We start from the raw sequence: 21860 nt of genomic DNA, 5'->3' as shown, positions 1-21860 counted from the left end.
TGGGAAGGCCGAAGTCCCAGGCCCATGGACCAGAGAGAAAACACAAGGCCAGAGTTTTCGTTGTAGCCATTTCCCAACCCTTTTGGTTCAGCCCGGCCTTTATTGCAAGGGAGGAGAAATTAAGAATACAAATCCCCCACAGAGAAGGGTGGAAGAAGCAGCTAAGTGAGCAGCTGTCTGGGGCTTTTCCTAAAAGAGGAAGTCTTTTGACCCTGAGTGACCCCAGGGCTGCCTGGTGAAAGCAAACACTTTTTTGGCCATCTATCACACCAAATCCAGCAAGCAAGGATAAGCGTGATTGAAAAGCTGAAGTCCCTACACAAAGCAACCTTTGCACCTCCACGCCCCATCTCTCCGGTTACTTAAGGAACCAAGCAAGGCAAGGGGCAGCTGGGATGGTAAGGGGCTGTGCTCAAGGGGGTTCCACCCTGGGTTAACCACCTTCATGTGCAGGGGACAGGGGGTGAAGCCTTTTGGAGGGGTCGGAGAACACAAAACACCAGCAGGCAGCCTTGACCGGCAGGCACACATCCTACCAACAGCTCATTTTGGAGATGGGGGCAAGGCATGAAGACAGATTACAAAAGTAAAAGTCCTAAAGCTGTCTCCTGCCTTTCTTATTAGCCTTTCTTAGTCTTTCTTAGCCTTAGGGGGACGTGGGGAACCTGAGGGGCTTCTTTCCGAAACAACACTTTCAAAATTATAGAGGTTCATAAGAATGTGAAAAGCCAAGGTTTGGCCCAGGGAAAATTAGTCCCCATCCATCTCACCTGATCAAGAATGAGAGCCAAAGGAAAGAAAATATGCACACCTAGGGTCTCACAGAATGAGGAAAGAGGCTCATCCCATCCTTTGTTAATCTCTTATGGGGTGCCATGGAAATAATAGAGCAGAAGCGTCAACAGCATGGACTGTGAAGCCTGCCTGAACTGCCAAGTTTCAAATCCCAGCTCGACTATTTACTGTGTGATCTTGAGCAGGTTACTGACCCTCTCTGTTCTCCCAGGGTTTTATTAGGATTAATTGAGGAAATATGTACATATCTTAGCACAGTGTTTTAGATCTCACATGGAGTGTAAAATAGTTACATTTCCGGACAACAGCTTAGCCATTATGTCTCAAAATTTTAAATGGCACCTTCTAACTCTGCCCTGTCACCTCTAGGAATGCTTCCCAACTAGATAACACATAAGTGCTCAATGATAAATGTACAAGGATATTCTGTAATAGTAAAACTAAAACAGAAAAGAGATGCATGGCATAATATTGCCTAACAGAATTATACAACATGCGGCACCATTGCTGTATTTATACATAAACCGGTGAGATGTCTGCAAGGAAGCTTACTGAAATGTTAACTGTGGTTATCTCTGGCTGATAGGATTTAAGGAAATTACATGTAGGGTATAAGGTTTTGATTTACAGCAATATTGGCTTAAATAAAAATTAGTGGTTTAAAAATAATAAGTCATGTAGATCACATCGTATAGTGTGCTTAAAAATTAAGTTATAAAAGTACATGTGAGGTATATTTGCATTTTTTTCATCTAATTACAGGAGGAAATGTTTCAATAAAGTCATCTTTTATATTTTAATCAGTTTTAAGTATGTTACAAATCAATAAAATGGGCAGTTTTATGTAAAGCATTCCCACATAGCAAAAAAAAAAAAGCAGCAATTTCAGTTGCTCTTGAATTAAATCAAACATTTCAAGTACAGGGATGGTTGCTTATGTCTTACTTATTCTTGCAAGGGTAATTCTCTGCATGACAAAACTGAGTTTGCTTAAAAACACTTTTAATTACAAACTAAAAGACAGAGATGACTTACTTATGATTCTAGAGTTACAAGGCTGAAGGATGTGGAAAAAGAATCTATTCTAAGAGCTGCACACATCTTTTTTTTGAAGAGGCGAAACTATTTTTATTCACAGATTCCATGATCTTATATATAGGAAATCTTAAGGAATTCATAAAAAAGCCTATTAGAAATATAAATGTGTGCAACATGGTTATTGTATACAAGATCAGTAAACATATATCAGTACTATTCCAATACACTAACAAGGAGCAATACTAAAATGAAATGAAAACAATTTAATTTCTATAGCATTGAAAATAATCTTGAGATAAATGGCACAATAGAATGCAAAATGTTTACTCTGAAAACTATGCAAAATAATTGTTTACAAACTTAAAAGATCTAAGAGAAACAAATCCCATATTCATGGAACAGAAAACTTAACATTGTAACAGAGAGAAAGAGCTATACTCCCCGTCTTAGGATTTTCTCTCCAATTAGTTCCAAGGCATCAAAAGCCTTAAAATCTGGATATCCTGATACTGATTAAAATCTTGATAGACAATGATAGATAGCATTAGATTACTGACCTATCTCTCCCTTTCTAGATCATCCTTGAAAGCAGGCCAAGCTAGCATCACTTTTATCATTTCAGTTTAATCATGTATGAAACATGTTTTCTTAAAAAAACTACAATAATCACTACATCTGCTGCTGATACAAAAAGTAATGTTTTGTTAAAAAAAAAGACATGAAACTGAGAAAGCCGTGTGAATTTGCACAGATAAAATACCTTCCAGATACATCTAACTTATGAAAATCTAAGAGTTTTTTTTAATCCATTCTCTTTTTAAAGAGAATTTCTAGAATTCATATAAGGCAATAAGAAACTAAAAGGGTAGGGGACTTTTTTTTAACTATTTCATCAATTTAAAATCATGCTGGGCCCATAGGATGAACTTGACCTCAGATCCCAGCACTGAGATGGCATCAGATTCTGCAGCTCAGCTAAAAGCAAGAACAAATAGGGAACAGATTTCAAAGCATATGGGCTTAAGCTCACGCTGCATTTTCAAACCCTTCTTTCCATATGGAAAATGGAAGAAGAAGCCACCCTATTTTTCCTTTAATCAGCATGTCTTCTGAATGTTGCTTTTGCAAGACAGAAGTAAATGGACTTCAGCTTCTCCTTCAGCAGCCAACACAGACCAGTCAATGGTCATTTAATTAGACCCATTAGCCAGCCAGGGATAATTCACCTCCCTGTGACCAGGGAGTTCAGTAAAGACCATTGCTCCTCCCAGGAAAAGGCCCTTGGAGATATTCATGTAAGACAGCTGTTCACAGTCCAGAAAAGACTTCCTAACCTTCACTCACCAAGGGAGGGTAGGGTGAAAGTTCAGTAAGATGGGGCACGTGGGCAAAGGGCAGACAACAAAGTGGATAATTGAGACACACAACTGGCTTGGGAAGGGGGAGGATGGAAGGGAATGCACAAGACCTCAATTTTCTGGGTTGTTTACATTGCCTAAGTGACAGCACAACTTTCACTTCCCTTTTACACTCTATAGGCCTTTAGAAAAAGTGTGTTTTGCCCCCGACTGGGAATACAGAAAAGACAAGGGGACATGAGGAAAGAAGAGATGGCAAAGCTTTCAGTTCTGAGGTTGAAGAGTCTGATTATAGGGATTCTTAGAAAAGCAAGAATACTGGAACCTTCTAAGAAAACTTATTTGCATAAAAAGACAAAATTGTTTGCTGCCATCTACTTTCAAATCTATCATTAGGAGACTATGTTGAAAGCCAATCCCCTCCCAAAAGACCACTGCCGGAAAATAACTGGCTCTGAAAAAGTTTGACTTTGAAGGTCGCTCTCTATCCTTTCCCCTGGGTGAGAATAAATGATTTTATCTCTCTCCTCACATCCACAGGCTGTCCCTGAACCTCTTCTTGCTGCCACTTTTCCTGTGAGGATGGGGTGGCTGACTTAGGTGTCCTCCCTGCCAGGAAGCTCTCAATAAAGGTTTATTATTATTATTGTTGTTGTTGTTGTTATTATTATTATTATTAAATCGCCCAACTGAACTCTAAGTTCAAACCAGGTTGATATCCAACACACAAACTATTCTACAGTTTCCATTAGTTTGATTCTATTTCTTCCTGATTTCCACTGAATTCCAACTAGAAAAGAGGGCCAAAATTGCTACTTACTCTAAATAAAGGAATACCTCTAAAACCAGAACAGAAACTTCTCCTGCCAGCTGCAGAACTGTCTTCAAATATTTTTAGAACCTACTACTACTTGTGATGGTTAATTTTATGAGTCAACTTGGCCTGGTGTTGGTTTCCCAATGTTAGATGGGACTAACATCTACAAGTAGGTGACTTTAATGAAAGGATTTTACCCTTAACAAAGCTGGTAGGCCTCATCCAATCAGCTGGAGGTCTTAAAAACAAGAACCAAAGGTTTCAAGAATGAGAAGTTCTGCCTCAAGTCTACACCCTCCACCCTTTCCTGGCCTCCCAACAGACGGACTTCAATATCACTCTTCCCAGAATGTCCAGCTTCTGACCAGCCATACAGAATTCGAACTTTCCAATCCCGACTATCACATGAGCCATTTTTTTTTATAACAAATCTCTTGAGATAGATAGATATATGGATGGATAGATGGATGGGTAGGTAGATAGATAGATGACAGACACATAAATAGATAGATAGATGTAGATGGTTGGATGGTTGGATGGTTGGATAGGTGGATGGGTGGATGGATGGATGGATGGATGGATGGATGGATGGATGGATGGACGGATGGATATCCTGGTGATTCTGTTTCTCTGGAGAACACTATTACACTGTTTCTCAATAATTTCCAAATGTAGCTGGAAGATGGATTTGTTGTTCATTAACAACAACAAACAGTCCATTACCTCCCATCTCCCCCTCCCTCCACCCCCTTCTCCCAAAACTACACTGATTTCCATCCCTCTCCGTGAAACATAACTTGGTGGGAAAAGCTCAGGTTTAGTGCCCAGGACGTTCCAACTAGAAAAGAGGGCCAAAATTGCTATCCACTCTAAGTACAGGAGTACCTCTAAAGCCAGAACACACACTTCTCCTGCCATCTGCAGAATCTGAACCCCACCACTTAACAACCTACAACTTCTCCAAATTTTATTTTCCTCATCTACAAACAGAGATCTTAACAGCAACTTGGGCAGAGCTGCCATGCGGAAGAAATAGATACAGTGCAGTTTATATCAGGAGAAAAAGTTGGGGATGAAATTGCTTTGGTCTCCCCTAAGACTTCCCCTAAAGAAATTTCAAACAGAACAACTAGCACTACCCTCCAACTGCAAAGCAGACAAGTCTAGCTTTTCCCATGAGCAATAAGAAAAATTATCCAGGGTCAATATTCTAAAATGGGGGCATAGTTTCCACTCTGCACAGTGCTGGCCAGATTAATATTCCCAAACATCTCACCTTGCTCAAAACCCTTCGATGATTCCACAATGCCCACTGAATAAAATGTGGACTCCTCGCCATAATTCAGCCCTGCCCTACCCTTCTGACCTCCCCCCTCCCCTGGATTCCCTCCACCTTCTGACTCAATTAAAGCTCATGGCTTCATGTACACAGAAGACAGGCTTATCTCTGTATAAAGTCCTCGCTAGGAGGAATCCCATATGATCCAAGTTTGAACATGCCCAAAATATCAAACATGACACCTTGCACATCATGATATATAGTAATTATTCATTGATAAGGAAATGGATGAGTATCTCATTTGGAGAAACACACAGGTAGTGGAGTAGTGCAGGGGGCAAGGAAGGCATGGATAAAACTTATGAAGAAAGGATAAGCAAAAAATCACAAATGCAAAAGGCAGGCAATCTAATAAAGAATGGTTTTACTATTTTCATGACGGTTTTCAGGAGAACCGAGCTAGCATGTTAACAAATTTTTTTATTGCTCTTATTCAACGTTTCGTTCAAAAACCTTACTGAGCGCAAGTATGTGCCAAGCACTATGATAAGCTCTGTGGGTAGAACAAAGCTGCCAAAGATACGGTCTGTGTCCTCGGTAACTACATTGCACCGAGGGAGGCAGGCACATAAACAACCAGCTCGAAAACAAGGCGTCTTGTCCTGAAGGTGATTCTAGAAAATGGAATTAAGTACGATTAAACTTGTGAGGACGCCCATCACGATAACACATCTCACGATAACCCAGGATAACTGAACATGCACGTAATGCCATTGGCTCTTGATTCATTCTCTGCATCAGACTCATCTCACAATACTACAACCCTGATTTTATGTAGGCAAATTTTTTGGAAGATGTTTTGGGGAGTTTTACTGTAATATATAAAAGCCAAAAAAAAAAAAAAAAGATGATTCTGTAAGCATTCAAATAAGAGAGGGACCTAGAAAGATAGGAGATCCTCAGATGGAAAGGAAGGAAAAACATTCCAAGCAAAAGGTAAAACAACGATAAGAGACAAGAAATGTGGATGACATGTTTGAACCACTTGTAACATGGAGTGGCCACAGCACAAGGAAATAGGTGGACATAGTGGAGAAAGAGCTGGAAGCTTTTGACTGAGGTTAAGAGAGAGCCAGTTGTACTTGCCCCCTGACAAGGGCCTCTGTTGACTGATGAGGAAAATCACACTGATACACCCCAGGGCACATGCAAACATGGATGATGTGTTTTCGCATGCTGTCTGGAAAACACAAGCACATGAGCCCCGTTAGCTCTGATGCACCATGGATGGGGATATGCCTGGACAGAAAATAACAAATGAAAAATCAAGTCATCATTACAATTCAATCAAAACACCATTTGTTGAGGACCATCTATATCCTTACAGGGCTCAGTCATTTTGCTGAGCCCTGTAAGGAATATTTTGCTGCTCTCAAAAATTTTTAATTGGGTCAAAAGCCATCATTTATAACACAGTGTAGGCCGTGACATATGGAAATGCACCATAGAAATATCTACGACCTTTGAATAAGACCTTCAAATCTTATCCCTAAAATGAAATGAAGAGCCCAGAAAGCATCCAGAAAATGCTATCCTTTGGAGCAGTTGGCCAACCTAAGCAGCTACGGCCTCCACACCTGATGGTGGCACCATTTCCAACTCTTAGTCATACTGTGGGAACGCGCCGCAAGATGGTGCAGCCTGTAAGGCAGGGTTTCTCCTTTGCGAATCCCTGCAGTTTGGGCTTGAATCTAGGGTGCCCGCCCAGCCCTTCCAGGGAGGGGCGTCCTACCATCACCCTTTGAGCCAAAAAGAAGCCCTTTCTTAAGAACCTCTGCTACACTAAGGGGTTATTTCAGGGCACCTTGTGTTTTCTTGGCTCTCTAACTTAAGTGTATTATCTGAATTAAATCTCCTATTCATAATCACTTCGCTGTCTTTATAAACCAAAGCAGAACAAACAAAAAAGAGTACAAAAATAGTTTTGTACCTCTGCATCATTTCCGCTTAGAAACGCACAAAAGCACCTCAAAGGCAGACCTGGTTTTAATCAAAAGCTCTGTGCAGTCCCTTCTCACTGTGACTATGAATTAAAATACATACCACCTCCCCTTTTCTGTCTCCTCTTAAACCACTGCAGGTACACAGCTCTCATATACCCACCTGCCAACGGTCATCATCTATTATTTTCTGAAATGAAAGGGAGGAAAATGTTCCATATCCTCAATAACCTTCCCCCAAAACCTTGCTCTGGCCTCAGAACAAAGCCTTTATTTTCTGGGAAAGCCAGGAACCTGTTTCATGACATTCCTTCCTTGGTCTCTGTCTTCTCCAGCCCCACCAGAGAACTCTCCACATACCAACAGTGCAAAGGATTTTCAGGACTTCACTTCTTCCCTTTTTTGTTCTTGCAACCAAAAAATGCTCTTCTTGATCCTGTGCCACCAAATGCCATTCCCCTCCTCCTTTGGTCCCAATGTCTCTGGTGAAAGATACAACTCCATCCACTTCCCTCCTTAGCATTTATGCTTCCTCATTCAAAACACATTTCATCTTTTTTGTTAGTTCAACGGTTATGTACCTGCCTGTCTCCCTATCTAAATGATGAGCTCTCTGAGAACACAGATAAAGTTTTCAACTCCACAGCACAGCACAGTGCTGAGGTTCAAAATGTCTCTTGAAGGAATTAGTTCTCCAGGGAGTTGTATTTAAAATATTTGTTTGCAGAAAGGGGTCGTCAATTAAACTTCATCATTGTCATATTTGGTTTCATAGTATCTGAGGCTAGTTATAAGGATTTTTTTTAAGTCTTTGCTGCAAGACTGAAGAGAATACAAATTTCTGCAAAGTACAACTCCTCCTCGAGCTCTGTCCTATGTCAAATACAGACATTATTTATCTGCTCCCCAATTATTTACAATTCACTTTTAATTATAATCCTTATATTATCTTGCCAGGTCTTCAATAAAGACCAACTTTTCAAAAGGATTGACTAAACTGAAAAATTTGAGTAGAACATAAAAGTAAATTTGTTACTGTACAGTTGTAACATTTCAACTGAATTACTTCATCTACTATAGCTCTTGGAAGAACAGATAAATGGTTTTCTGTCGGAAATTCTATGATAAATACAGAAATGCTTTTATTCATTTTATTGAACATATTTGTTACAGCAGCAATAGTTTTTTCTATCCACTCAAATAGAGATATTGAACCATTAATTCTTTTTTTTTTTTTTTTGGTGGGTTGGCGCATAGGTTGGGAATCAAACCAGAGTCTCCTGTGTGGATCATTAATTCTTGAATGTAATCTATTATATTTAAATTCTCCTCCACCCAAATGTTGTTCTGTGGCTCCTTTTACTCACCTTTACCCTGAAATACACAGTAGTGATAGATCTTAGGGTCTTTTGCCCAAGCCCCAGGTACAGAGACGAAATCTGGGGCAGCTACTACAATTAATTCACCACCATATTCAAGCACTACTCTGTTTTCCTCTCCCCAGAAATTTTAGCATCCAAATACAACAGGAAAAAAAAAACAGTAATTCTTTATTATAGAGTTCAACAAAATATACTAAGTCACTTAACTTGGCCACATGACCGTGACGCTGGACAGGTCACATGGTTTCTTCAGCTGAAAGAAATGGAAGGATGGACTAGATCATCTCTCAGGAAAATTCCAATTCTAGCATTCCATGAGAAGGTTAAGTATTTTTATCTAATTTCCCCATTTTTCCAACCCACTCCGAATTTACTTCATTCAAGTATAATTTAATTCCCCAATGGGTGCTTTATCAGCTTTAAAACATTTCAAAATGTTTAAAATGGTTTTGTGCTGCATGCTGCCTGCTCCGCAAGGAAGGAGAATCTTTGCTAATTTTTCAGATTTTACTAGTATACATCGTCGGAACACACAAAACAAATGACTCAAGAGGCATTCATGCATTGACTACTCACTGCTACTGTTTCCTTCAGGCCTGTCATGGACCATAATTATTCTTTCATCCCAAGCAACTTGAAATATTCACTGTGGCCAAACACACACATGCTCTCTCTCTCACACATACACCTACAAAGAAAATGATGCACTGTAAAAATGAAATAAGGACCTAATTTCCCTTTCATGACAGGTGTCACCTCGAGCTGTGTGAGGAAAAGGCCTTTCCTGGCCATGGACAGAGCTGGCTTCTCCCAGCCCAGGCCTCTGGGGAGGTTGTTCAGAGCATGTTACAATTTATTAAGCAGCTCTGCTGGTTACATTGCCTACCTGAGGGAAAGCAAAGTAGGGAGTGGAGAAAATCATCAGAATTTTTCAACAAAGAAACATGTTATCATAAGAACTCTACTTATATTTGATTTACTACATCAGTTCACCTGAATGACAAAGGACACCAGACAACAGTTGAATTCTACTGAGCATGGAAGAACTGGAGAAAAACATTAACAAAATAATATTTTATGTCTGTCGTGTTGTTTTTTTTAATAAAATGGATACACCTGGCCAATACTCTGTCACACTAGCGTCACCGCTTCTACAACCTGAGACATTCCCAGGAGGCCCAAGGAAGAACTCTAAAAGGGGTTCACAGACATCTAAAATCATCACACAGTAACTTCTGGACCTGTTTCTTCGTTGCCTAATGACTTGATTCGGTTTTCTTTGTCTGTATAAATCAAGTTTCTAACTGTAAGAAAACCAGATCGTCTACCTAACTAACTCAAATCCAAGGCGGTTTCCTTTTCTACCTTTTTATATCTTCTCCACATACAGCTGGTGCTAACTAAATGCCCCTTAAATGACAGAATGAAATGAATGACCCAGATGTTCTATTGTTTTAGTTCAGCACCCTTCCCTACCCTGTCTTCCAAACTGCAAGCTGCCTTTCAAGAAAAGACATAAAAAGTTGAATGTATTAAAAGCACCTGTAAGAGAAACAAACACTCTAAATATTTTAAATTTTCCCTGATTTCACGGACCACCATTATCACCACATCCAAAATGGAAATAACAGTTCATCTCCATTCCCCACCAGGGCCTCCCTTCCAGGCTCCCCAAGTTCTCATCTTCAGTCTGTGATGGAGAGAAGAAAAGGGCGACAGCAGCTGTGTTGGTCCTTGGGCATTTCTAGATCATTCCACATTCCCAGAAGAGTCCTCTTGGGACAACAGCCTCATGTCCGATTTCTCTGTTCCAGTTCTTCCTTCCTGCCTTGAGGGACCTGAATTTTAAAGATCAGCTAAACGGTGGGCATGAGTTAAGTTTTCCCATATGGGCAAAATCTCAGCATTCCAGAAAAGAATCAATAAAGATTTACCTTCAGGATTAGTATTTTGAAGTGAGATTATACTCTCCTGTTCTTTTGTCAGCTGCAAATCCCCAAACCTACTAGAATTCACTTAAAACTAATCTACAGTGTTTTCATTGGAAGAAAGCAATCAAGAAAGCTCTGACCCACTGAGCAGCTGGGAATTTCTTTGCTGAAGGTTTGGTTTAGGCTTTATTTTTCTAGCTGCTGGCCCTGCTAACATGATTCAGTGGAGGTCACATTTAATCTTGCAGAGAAAAGCTACCTAAGCAGTTCTTAGGTAGGCTTCAGTAAAAATAAATTGCCTTGGCTCTCAGGCATAAGTCTATTGCTTCAACCTACCAATTAGAGTCAAAGAGAGCAAACGAAGGCAGCCGTAAAATACTGTGCTTGATTTCAAAAGAATTTCACTACATCTATGTTATAAGCTGAACATATTTATAAACAAAGCCATGGAGAAAGTAGCAACTACCAAATGTATATGACTAGTTTATGACCAGATAGCTTAAATGGAGAAGGAGATATTAGTAGCATCACGGGGACTTAAATGATCAAAGGAATGGCCTGATAAGATTTTTTTGAAGCTTGTGTAAAAAAGGAGTAAAATCACACATTAATTTTTCCCCTTGAGCATGGATGTTGAACCCCTAAACAAGGTGACAAATCCCAATGTTTATGTTTCAATACAAATGTCATTAGATTACTAACACAGGGGAGAACTGTGTCATCCTTCTTTCGCTGGAATTCAGCCTTCAGAGCTAACCTTCGTTAAATTGAACCAACAAATGTGTATCTCGTTCTTACTGCATACCAATTACTGGCAGGGAATGCAAAGAAATCACACATGATTGTGGTAACTTATTTAACTTACCATGCCAATAACATAAATGCAAAAAAATAAACCTAAGTAACCAGAGATTTTCATAAAAGTTCAAGAGGTGAGAAGAGAGTCATCAACATGTACATGACAAATCACCCTTGGAATGGCACATTTAATTCTCGTGGCATGTGAAGACTGTTTTTGTTTTTTCATAAAAGTTCAACAAGTGTGCTGCTTCTGTAGAAATTTAGAGGAGGTTACTTTAGGCAGGAAAGAACTGGTAAGGTTAGAGGGAGACTCTATAAACCAAGAACTGGTAAGGTTAGAGGGAGACTCTATAAACCAAGAGTTTGGTTATAACCTACTTATAACCAAAATGATCGCTCAAACTCTGCATTCCTTCAATCCTTTCAGGTCTAGTCCCTGTAATAAAATGTCCCCACACCTTGCTTCATTTCCTCACCCCGACCCATGGAACACAGCAGTCTCTACCCACATGTGGCTAGGAAGTAATAGTGCTATAGATATAAAATACACAGAATTTTAAAGACTCAACATGATGTAAAAACAAACGTAAAAGATTTCAATTAATATTTTTATACTAGCAACAAGTTGGAAAAGTATTTTAGATATACTTGTTTAAACAAAATACGTTATTAAAGATAACTGCACCTGTTTCGTTTTACTTTTTAATGTGGCTTCCAGAAAATTAAAAATTAACACACGGGGCTCACATTAGATTTCTACTGGACAGTGTTGTCCTAATCAATAGTTTCTTTTTCATTATTATTATTATTATTATTATTTTGGCATTCTGTCTCTGAACCCATAATGCCCAATCCTAGTTTCATAACAATTTAAAAATGTCTCCACCATCCATAAGGGAATCAAAATGGCTTTAAAGAAAAAAGCCGTTTTTTCAGAGAAAATCAGGGTTGGGGGTAGAGGGGCCTCTGAAGTCAGAGCCCACACTCTAAGCCAGTCTCCAATCGTGGGCTTAGAAGACGAGTGTGTGAGGAAAAATAAAACTTCCCTGGGTTGTTCAGTGCTCCAGGTAAACACCCTCGCTTTCTGACACAAGGATGTGTACAATATAAAGGGGAGGCGTGTGTGTGTGATATAAAGATAGGGTATGTTTGCATTCACGTCCCTAGAAATATTTTACTCTTCTCAGGCCACGAGAATTAGATCTGCAGCCATCTGTTGAATTTAACTGCTGTGATGTGAAAGGAGGATACAACTTCTCTGATGTCCTTAAGGAAGTTGAAGGGTTAAAGCCTGGACCAGTCACTAGAATAGGCCCTCATGGCACCAGGAAGACCTGTTCCCTTACACATCTGTGATTCAGACGGGAAGGGGACAGCTTCTCTGCTCCTCTTCTGTGGGCTGCAACCCACAACATTGGAGTGAAGGAAAAAAATCTCCCTCAGCTCTCACGGAGTCCCGGAGGTGATGGAGCCTGATGCAGCAATGCTGTATAGTTATGGTTTGTGAATATCAATAAGGAATTCTCCCCCCCCCCCCCCGGTACCCTGTGTTTCTGCAGTATTCATATATAGAAACGACATCACTATTCAAAACAAGTTCCAACCTTACCATGAGCACCCATCTAAAAGCATCTTCAAGGAGCAAGAGCTGGAGTGGGGTAAGAAATATATAAATGATAGGGATGATAAAGGGTGAAATAAATTGGGTAGATGGAAATTCTAGTGGTCAGTGGGAGGGAGGGGTAAGGGGTATGCGATGTATGAGTTTTTTCTTTTCTCTTCTTATATCTTTTTCTGGAGATTCCTATCACTACATGCTATTCAAAAACATGAATTTTATAAGCTACCTACTTATAAATACCTGGAAGTCCCATAAGTCTTTGAGATGTGTACCTATTGTTGAAAATTTAGGTTGTTTCCAAGTTTTCACAATAACAAATGCTGATTCAATAAACATCCTTGCATATGAATCTTGGTTTACATCTCTGGTTACTTCACATGCAAAGATCCCTAGAAGTGAAATTACTGGGTCAGAGAGTTTAACATTTTTGAGACTTTAAATGTTACAACACCAAACCTAACTCCGGAAAGATGATTTCCATGTCCAAGCCTAAAGACACTATCAATTACTTAGTTTCAAAATCAATGACCTGAAGTTCCCAATTAGGACATTCACAATTCAATTTTAACTTGTGGCACAGATCCTTCCAGAAAACACTGCATTGGCCCATACTATTTCTCAGATTCCCTGTTTACCTCCTACTACCTGACATAAACAAAACAGCACCACGGAAGAAGCGAGAAGGATCTACAGTATTTCTGATAAATATATTTTATCTACATATATCTTCCCCTAAAGACCCAATGGCTGCCTTCCAGGGCAATTCTGGATTGCATCTGAAGCCTCAGATGGTGGGTATCAATTCCTCCACCCCTCACAGTGCCCAACAGGAGGCCCCCTAAGGAGGCTTCAATCACTCCCAAGTGGTAACTACCCACAACTTCTAGTTTACTTGCATAGTCTGCTGATATTCAATGGTTCTCCCTTCAGACATTCTCATCTCATGGATAAAAAGGTCTGACCCTAAAATCCAAAGTGGAGGCTCCTCTACTATTTCAACTGGTCCTTGAGTTCTTATCAATTAACTACCAACACCCCCCCACCCCCCCACCTCCCCCTCCCCCTCCCCCTCCAAAAGGCTTTCAACGGCATTTCGGCAAAGTCAGAAAATCTATCTGCCTGATGATGTTTTCTCTCTCTGCCACTCAAGAATTCAGGCGACACTACTCTCTACTTTATTCTCTCTCTCTCTCTCTCTCTCTCTTTCATCATCATCATCCCAGCCCCAACTTTCACCTTCCAACACCCTCCCTACTACTATTCCCCCACACCACACACTCATCTAACACCCTATCAAGTTATGAGGGCATGCTCTTCTCACTGTTGTAATTTTTCTCATTTTCTTCGATAAATCCAGGGTAAAGGGTACAAAAAAATCTATTCAAAAATAACACATTAGGTATTACTTAAAAATACAGCAATCTGTATGCAATGCAATTCCTTCTCACTCAATATATCAACCTCATGAAACCAAAAGACTATAACAGAATTCTAATCTTATAGGGCCAGGGCAGTATAATCTTCTACAAAGGATTTCTGTGGATCTCCCAAAACCCAATATTCATAAGCTCAATAAGAACAAATCCATTGTAAGCTTATCTTTCCTTTGATCACATTAGGTGTGTATCAAACGATGTTCCACAAATAGCAACAGATTGCCAAGGATGCCTGAAGAGAAACAACTTTCAAAGAGCACACTGCAAGTAGTTAACCCTCAAAAATGTTGGTTTAATGAAAACGAAACAATTTTGGTCACACAGAATCCTAAACTAAGATGTTCTGTTGAACTGAATTGGTCTTGCCCTTGAGATAAAAATGCTTAGAATCCATCATCAGATAGAAGCAAAACTAGCCTTCTGTTTCTCAATAAAAGGGGATTATGCAGCCTGCACATAGGACATGAGATATCCGGAGATGTTCCCTGCTTGACTCTTGTTCATTCTTGCATATGGAAGGTGAATACTCAACTGATAAAAGGAAGACAAACCAAACAGATACAAAACGAAAACCAAAACAAAACTTTCTGTAGCCTTCCTAGGCAAGGAGCTATACCCATAAAACAAAATGCTTCTTGTCTCTTCAAAATGGAAAATTCTAAGTATCACACCCATAACACAAGTACCATTTGGGGGGAGGGGGGGGCGGGGGGCGGTGCATGGTCTGGGAAACTAGTGCTACTTTTGTCAGTGACAAGCAAGGTCAACATACAAAACCAAAGGAGAGTGACCACAGACCCTTACACAAGCCCTGACTAAAATATGGACAACAGGATGAGTCTGCGGGCTCTCCTGCATAGCCACAACCCCTAAGTCAATGGGAAGGTAAAGTGTCAGCACTGGGTGGCGGGCCTCTATTCTATGGGTCTCCTCTCCACCTTTGCTCTGTCCCCCCCACAAACACCTAGGGGACACAGGTGCTCCATGCCCCCATTCCGAGTTCCGGCAGAACCACCCAGAGCAATCTGGAGAAGTGAAAGCAAAGGCCCAGAAAGGGAAATGATTAAAGATGAGCTGGAAGTTGGTTTCAACTCTCAGGAATCTTCATGTACCTTTCACGTAACTTTCTTTTGGTTATGAAACTTTTTAAAAAAATTCACGTACTGTTCACTAAAGAGCCTCATATTTAACCAAGTGTCAATAAATATTAAATAGATAAATGAACTAAAGGCACAATGTTTTTATTCATTGAACAAAATAATTACAGAGTACCACAATGGTTTGGATCCTGGGCTACCTTAGAAAGCCTAACTCGATTGGAGTTGACCTAAAAAAGATCTGCCCACGCTGTATACATCACCAAGCATCTCTACTATTGGCTGGAATTATATCAACGAGATCTGAGGATCCTGGCTTTCTCAAGTTAATCGGAAGTTCTGACTGAGGTCATAAAACTTTCTTGAGTAATAAAAATGGACAAATGAATTCTTCCCAAATAAACACAATTTGTTTCAGAGGAAGTCTATCAAAAGATAGGGCTGGGGACCAGGGTGAGTTGGGCAATAATTATTTTAAAGGGATCTTTGAAGGTAAAATTTGGGGGATGATTGGACTGTGGCCTGCTCTGAATCCAGGGGGGCCCAGGCGGAGTGGTGGAGAGGAAGCCTCCGCCGTGGGCTTCTTTCCATGGCTGTGGATTTCGCTTGGTACTTTATGTACAGCACTGGCTTCAGGTTTAAATCTGGACTCCCTATAACTGCCCCTCTATTTAAAGGAATTTGTGACCTACTCCTTGTTGAAAAGTTGAGGTTTACTTAAACCTCCTCATTCCCAGCCCATCAGCTTCTCCCACCAAAGGCCATCCCACAACTCCACCTTGGGCACACATTATGCACAAAATATTATTCAGGCTCAGGCTAAAAAGTAAGGCACACACGAAGGAGACGTAGAGGTAGAAAGCCCCACCCTCCTACCCCTGTGTGGAAACGAACATCTGTATCCCATGCAGACAAAAGGAAGATTTTTACTATTAATAATTGCCAATGCACAACACGTTATATTACTTTTATATATTAGTTTGTATATTACAAATATATGCTATATATACATATCATTTTCACATAAATAGTGTTGGGCACACAGTAACCGTTCAATAAATGCACATTAATCAAGTCCCTTTAAAGATGTCAAAGGAAAATACAAAAATCAGCTAGGCATGTGCTTGTTATAACAAATAATGAAGAGTCCAAGCAATGGTGAAGCAGATTAAAACTAAAGCACAGTTAAGCTTGGGGATATTTTTTTTTATAATTTACGAGAGAAAATACAATAGTCCCATCGCTGTTATTTCCATCTCATTTGGTCTCCATGGATACCACTTTTCTTCTGACAGGAACAAAACTCACTGTCAATATATATTTCAATGTTAAATACTTTCTTGATACTTTACAAAAAATAGTTATCCCTTGTTTATTTCTTAACATTATTTATAGACTCTCAGAAGAAGTAAAATCTCTTCTTGCCAGAAATTTCTACAAGAGGAAGTCGGTATTTAAACCACAGTCCTGACTGCCTGGCTTTTTACCATCATAATAACCTGACAGAATTGTTTAAATTAACACCTTACACATTTGTAGATGGTGCAACTTATGCCAAGTTCTTTCATACACAGTATCTCATTTGTTCCACAAAGCAACCTTATGAGATACACAGTTAAGTATTCTTATTACATTCTGTAGAACTAAACAGTTGAAGGTAATTACTGTACATATTTTTTTTTAGTTGTTTATTGTTGGCTCAATAACTAGAATGCAAACTCCCTACAGGCTAACAAGATTGTTTTTCTTGCTCTAAATTTAATCCACACAGTCTAGCTCTGTGTCTGCCTATACATATAGTAAATGCTCTACAAATATTTATTAAATGACTAAATAAATCTCCTATCTGCATGAAGCACTTTTGGTATAAGGCAGATAAGAGAACTATGACCCACATACCCTATTTAGAGTTCAGCACTCTTCGCTATCAAAAGGAAATTGGGTAAAAATACTCTTTAAAAAACAGAGCTTACTCTACTCCATAACAGTAAGGATAAAAATAAAATGTCCTTGGAAACATGAGAAAACCAATGCACAGCAAATGCTGAACTTACAAAGTTTCAAATTTTACATTACCAGGTTCAACACCTTTAGTCCTGGTATTTTGACCATATGCCTAAATTGTCCTTCAGAAAGCAGGGTAAAAGCAAGAGTCTTAGAGCTCTCAGGACTTTATGATGACCGTTCGTTTGCCATAATTTGCTTCCAATTTTTCCACAAGTCCTTATTTTTTATGATGATGACATTTTTACAGGTAGGCCAGTCTGAAATATGGGAAATTAACTTCTGAAGGTCGAGCGAATAAAAGATAATCGTTGAGAATGAACAATGTAAATTTAATTTTAAGCAGCAGTTAAACCACACAATTCCTAACAAGGGACAAGAACTCTTGGATCTCAGAAGCCAATATCTAAATTCTTACGCAACCAGCCAAGTTACAAATTATAATCATTCACTAATTACAGTGAAATTCCAGACTATGCCATATCAATAAATAGATGTTCCAAGGTTCCCTCGAGGTGCCAGTTTAGGTCCTAAACATTCCATTCTGCAGAAGTATCCTTAAACGAGACAAGCTTTTCTAGGATTTTAAAGATTTCTATTCCCAGTCCCTCCCCTCCAAAAAGAGAAGGATGTGGGGCCAGAGGGTCAGATAATCCTAAATCTGTATCACCCTCGGTCCTGTCAGGGATGAGACCATGCATCGAACACCAAGAACACCCCCCCCCCTTCCTGCTCAGTCACCAGACCCCTGGTCCGCATCTGCCCTTAAGCACTAAAAGGTGCAGGCTGCCAAGGTGCAGACGTATTTACTGTGGGCCTGAGAACTAATCACTGACTGCAGGCTTGACAGCAATCTTGATGATTCCTGAAAATCCACAACAGGAAATGTAACTATCCTGCACCCTCCCTAGCCATTCATCAAAAACAGATCGAGTCACGGCAACAGGGACGCAGTGGCAGAAGGCTTAACGCCGTGACCACTTTTCCGCATTTACAAAGGCGGCACTACCCAGGGCAAGAGGTAGTGCCCACTGCCCACCCTGGAGGCCAGAGGCTGAAGACGAGAAGGGGTGGTGGCAGGGGGGTGGGTAGGGGAGCGTTCACATGCCCCCGAGTTTGAAACACCAGGACGTTAAAAAAGAGTGGCCATCAGCCGCCTAGTCTCTGGGTCCTAGGGGTCCCGTTTACAGCTGATGGAGGGTCCTCGCTGCCCGGGCGCCTCGACTGGTGCCCCCACGGATCTCCGCGCGGGCCCGGGCTGCCAGCCACCTCTTTCCCCGCGAAGAGCGCGAGGGGCTGGCAGTGGCAAACGCATCCACACCGGAGCTGAAGTCGGGTGCCAGGGCGTCCTAGGGAAGAGGACGGGTGGTGACGCGAGACCCTCCGAACTTGGAAAGGCGTCCCGACCCCCTCTCGGGGGCCGACCCCCAGGCCGTGCCACCCGGGCGGGCGCCGCGACTGGCCGCGGCCGACATGGCCGGGTGGGCGAGCCGGGCCCAGGAGGCGGAAAGGAAGTGGCGGCCGCGGCCCTGCACCAACCATGTTCGGCCAGCGGACGAATGTCACCCGGGGCCCACAGCGGGGTCGGAGGGCGCGGGGCGGGGACTCACGTCCCCAACCCCGCGCGGCCCGAGCCCGGGACCCTCGGGGGCCGCTCAGCCCCCGCCGGCTCCCCGCCCCCACTTCGCCCGCTCCGTAGCCGAGGCGGGTCGGGCCCAGCGCGGGAGGCCGACCCGGGGGCGCCTCCGGGGACCGGGAGGCGCCCGGCGCTAGGCCGCGACCGGGGCGGGTGACCCCCTCGGCGCGACGTCCCCCCCGGGACGCGCCGCCCGAGCCCCTCGCGCGCCGGGACAAGTGCAGTGACAAAGCCCCAAGGCCAGGCCAGGCGCTGGCCGGCGGGAAGGAGGACGCGGCCGGCCCCCAACCCCCCAAGCAACGGCGGCGGCCCAGCCCCCAGGAAGCCGGCGCGCCCGCCAGGCCCCGCGCCGGGCCCCGGCCGCTCCGGCCGCTGGCACCTGACGCCCGCGACCCCGGCCCAGAGCCCCGCAGGCAGGCGAGCTCGGGGCCCGCCGCCGGGCGCCCCACCAAGTTTCCCTTCGCCGCTGCGGGAGGCGCCGCTCCCGGGCGCGGGCAGACGGCGGGTTCCTGCTTAGTTGCACTTGAGGCTGCCCAGAGAGAGGCGCCGCCGCCGGGCATCGGGAAGGACCCGCTCCCCTCCTTCGGTTCGGGCGGCGGCGGTGTCGTAAACACACACACACACACACAAACACACACACGCAGTAATTTTGTTTTAAAAAGAGGCCCGATCCAGCCGACTTGGCCCCAACACACCAACACCTGGGGCGCAGAATCACACAGAACAGGTCTGTATCCATGGAGCCACCTCTGTGCATCTGCAAATCCAAAAGTGAAATTAAACCTCCACCAACCTCCTCCTCCTCCTCCTCCCTCTCTACCTCCTCCTCCTCCTCCTCCTCCTCCTCGCAGCCTCAGCAGCCCCAAGTAACAGCAGCAACAGCGGCAGAACCTGCTTCTCCTTCCCCCAAAATCAGATGATCCATAATTGGGCCGACCGCTTCTCCCAAAATCGGTCTCAGTATTTATGAAGCCCGGCGCTGCCGTCTGCAAAACATCGTGTCAACCCGTCAGGACGCGCAGACACACATCCCCTCCGCTCCTCACAAACATGCCCCGGAGAGAGACACACACGCACAGTCAACAACTATTATTTGAAAAATGTTACCTCTCAGTGTGCTTTTTCACGCTACCAATACAATTCCGCAAGGTTTAAGGGTTGCTAGGGTGTGTAAAATGGAAATGAAAGCCCGTCAGTTGAATAATCGCAGGAGCAAAACTAAAAGTTACTCCCCAGCTTGCCTGAGAACAGTCCAGATCGAAAGCAAAACAAGGAGAGGAAACTGCGAAGAGCCGAGGCTGGAAATCCCCCCACCCCCCGCCCTCCTCCCGGCCTCCCTCCCTCGCCCTCCCCTCTCCGCCCTCCTCCCTCCGCCCTTCCTCCCCAGTGTTTGTTTCCAGCTTGTGCAACCGGGCGGTGCAGGCGGGGGGAGCGCGCGAGCGGCCCGCCCGGGAGGTGCGGAAGTTCGCCGCCGCCGCTCATTGGCAGGCAGGGCCGCTTTCATCATTTCTCGGAAAAGTCAATTTCATTTTCACTTCCCCACGTCGCGGCAGCGGGAGCAACAAGCGGCCGCTCGTGAGTCTGTTCGCTTGCACGCCGGGGCGCTCACACTCACCGCACGCGCACTCGAGTTGGGGGTCTCGAGTTGACGGGGCTCAAGCTTCGGTTCGGGCCACCAGGTGGTGTCAGCGCGGAGGAAACCCTAAGGGTTACCTGAAGGCTGGGGAGGAGGGAGGAGGGAGGAGGGAGGCGCCCGGGGAGCAGAGGATCTGTTACCAGCCAGTTGGTAGGGCCGGTGGATGTAAGGGACTTTTAGAACCGCTGTTTACAGGGGGCGGGGTGGGGGGGGGGTGGGGGGTGGCGGGAATTACTTTGTAACACTGCTCATCTCAAAGGAATGAAAGGCACGATGAACCGAACACACAGCTTTATCTAGATCTTAATGCAAGAATTGGTCAAGCGACTTGAGTCCTTACTTGAACTGTGATTATCAGTTGAGGGTGTAACCATTGGAAGGGCCGCTGGCATCACAGACAGCACCTGGAGCTCTGTTTTTGGGGTCTGGGTCGATAAAGAAGGCCTTCTCCAAATGAGTCGACAGCAGCGCCTGCGAAGATGAGTTATTGTAGTGTAGCTGAAGTTACGTTACCCTCAGTGTGGGATGGGGAAGAGTTCGAGTTAGTTTTGACTTACAGATGCCTTAATCTCGCCCTTCAGGGAGAGAAGCCCTGCACCATAGTTTCCAGCCGATTCCAAATCTGGCCTCTAATTTATTAGCTGGGCATTAGCTAGGTGTCCTTAATCGAGTTGCATAGCCTAAGCGCTCAGTTTGCAACGCTGTAAAATGGGATTAAATGAAAGAATGCGAGAATAGAAGTACAGTACCTGTCACCTTCCAGGTGTATTGATTCAAACCAAACAACTCAGTTGGGACCCTTGCTTTTTTTTTTTTTAATTAAAGAGTTTGTTTTAAAGGCTGAAAATATATTACTAAAAATTGCATTCCTTATGTGAAATTTAATTAGATTACACAGTGAAATTCTTCCTATAATATACAAGTATATTAGTAGTATTTAGGGATTTGAGTTTCAAAATGTTCCAGTAACATCTGTACAGAATTATGGAGCTGCCCATTTCACATTTAGGCCACCCTCTAACTTTCATT

At 43.0% G+C, this 21860-nt stretch overlaps 1 protein-coding gene across 5 annotated transcripts in view; it reads right to left on the bottom strand.

Moving 5' to 3' along the window:
* Window positions 1–21307, bottom strand: part of IRF2 (interferon regulatory factor 2) — a 94273-nt gene extending 72966 nt beyond the window's left edge. Inside the window, exon 1 of one of the 5 annotated variants that reach the window (XM_077144512.1) lies at window positions 21172–21307. The gene's annotated coding sequence lies outside the window, so the exon portion shown is untranslated. Of the gene's footprint in view, window positions 1–19890; window positions 19984–20302; window positions 20496–20810; window positions 20884–21171 lie in introns of those variants that run through there. The other 4 variants (XM_077144513.1, XM_077144514.1, XM_077144510.1 and 1 more) reach the window with 4 other exon arrangements.
* Window positions 21308–21860: the final 553 nt, after the last annotated feature.

This window comes from Tamandua tetradactyla, chromosome 26, assembly GCF_023851605.1.
Source record: "Tamandua tetradactyla isolate mTamTet1 chromosome 26, mTamTet1.pri, whole genome shotgun sequence".
NCBI classification, from domain to species: Eukaryota; Metazoa; Chordata; class Mammalia; order Pilosa; family Myrmecophagidae; genus Tamandua; species Tamandua tetradactyla.
Note: the sequence above shows the minus strand (reverse complement) of the source record. Positions and strands in the feature narration are given on the sequence as shown.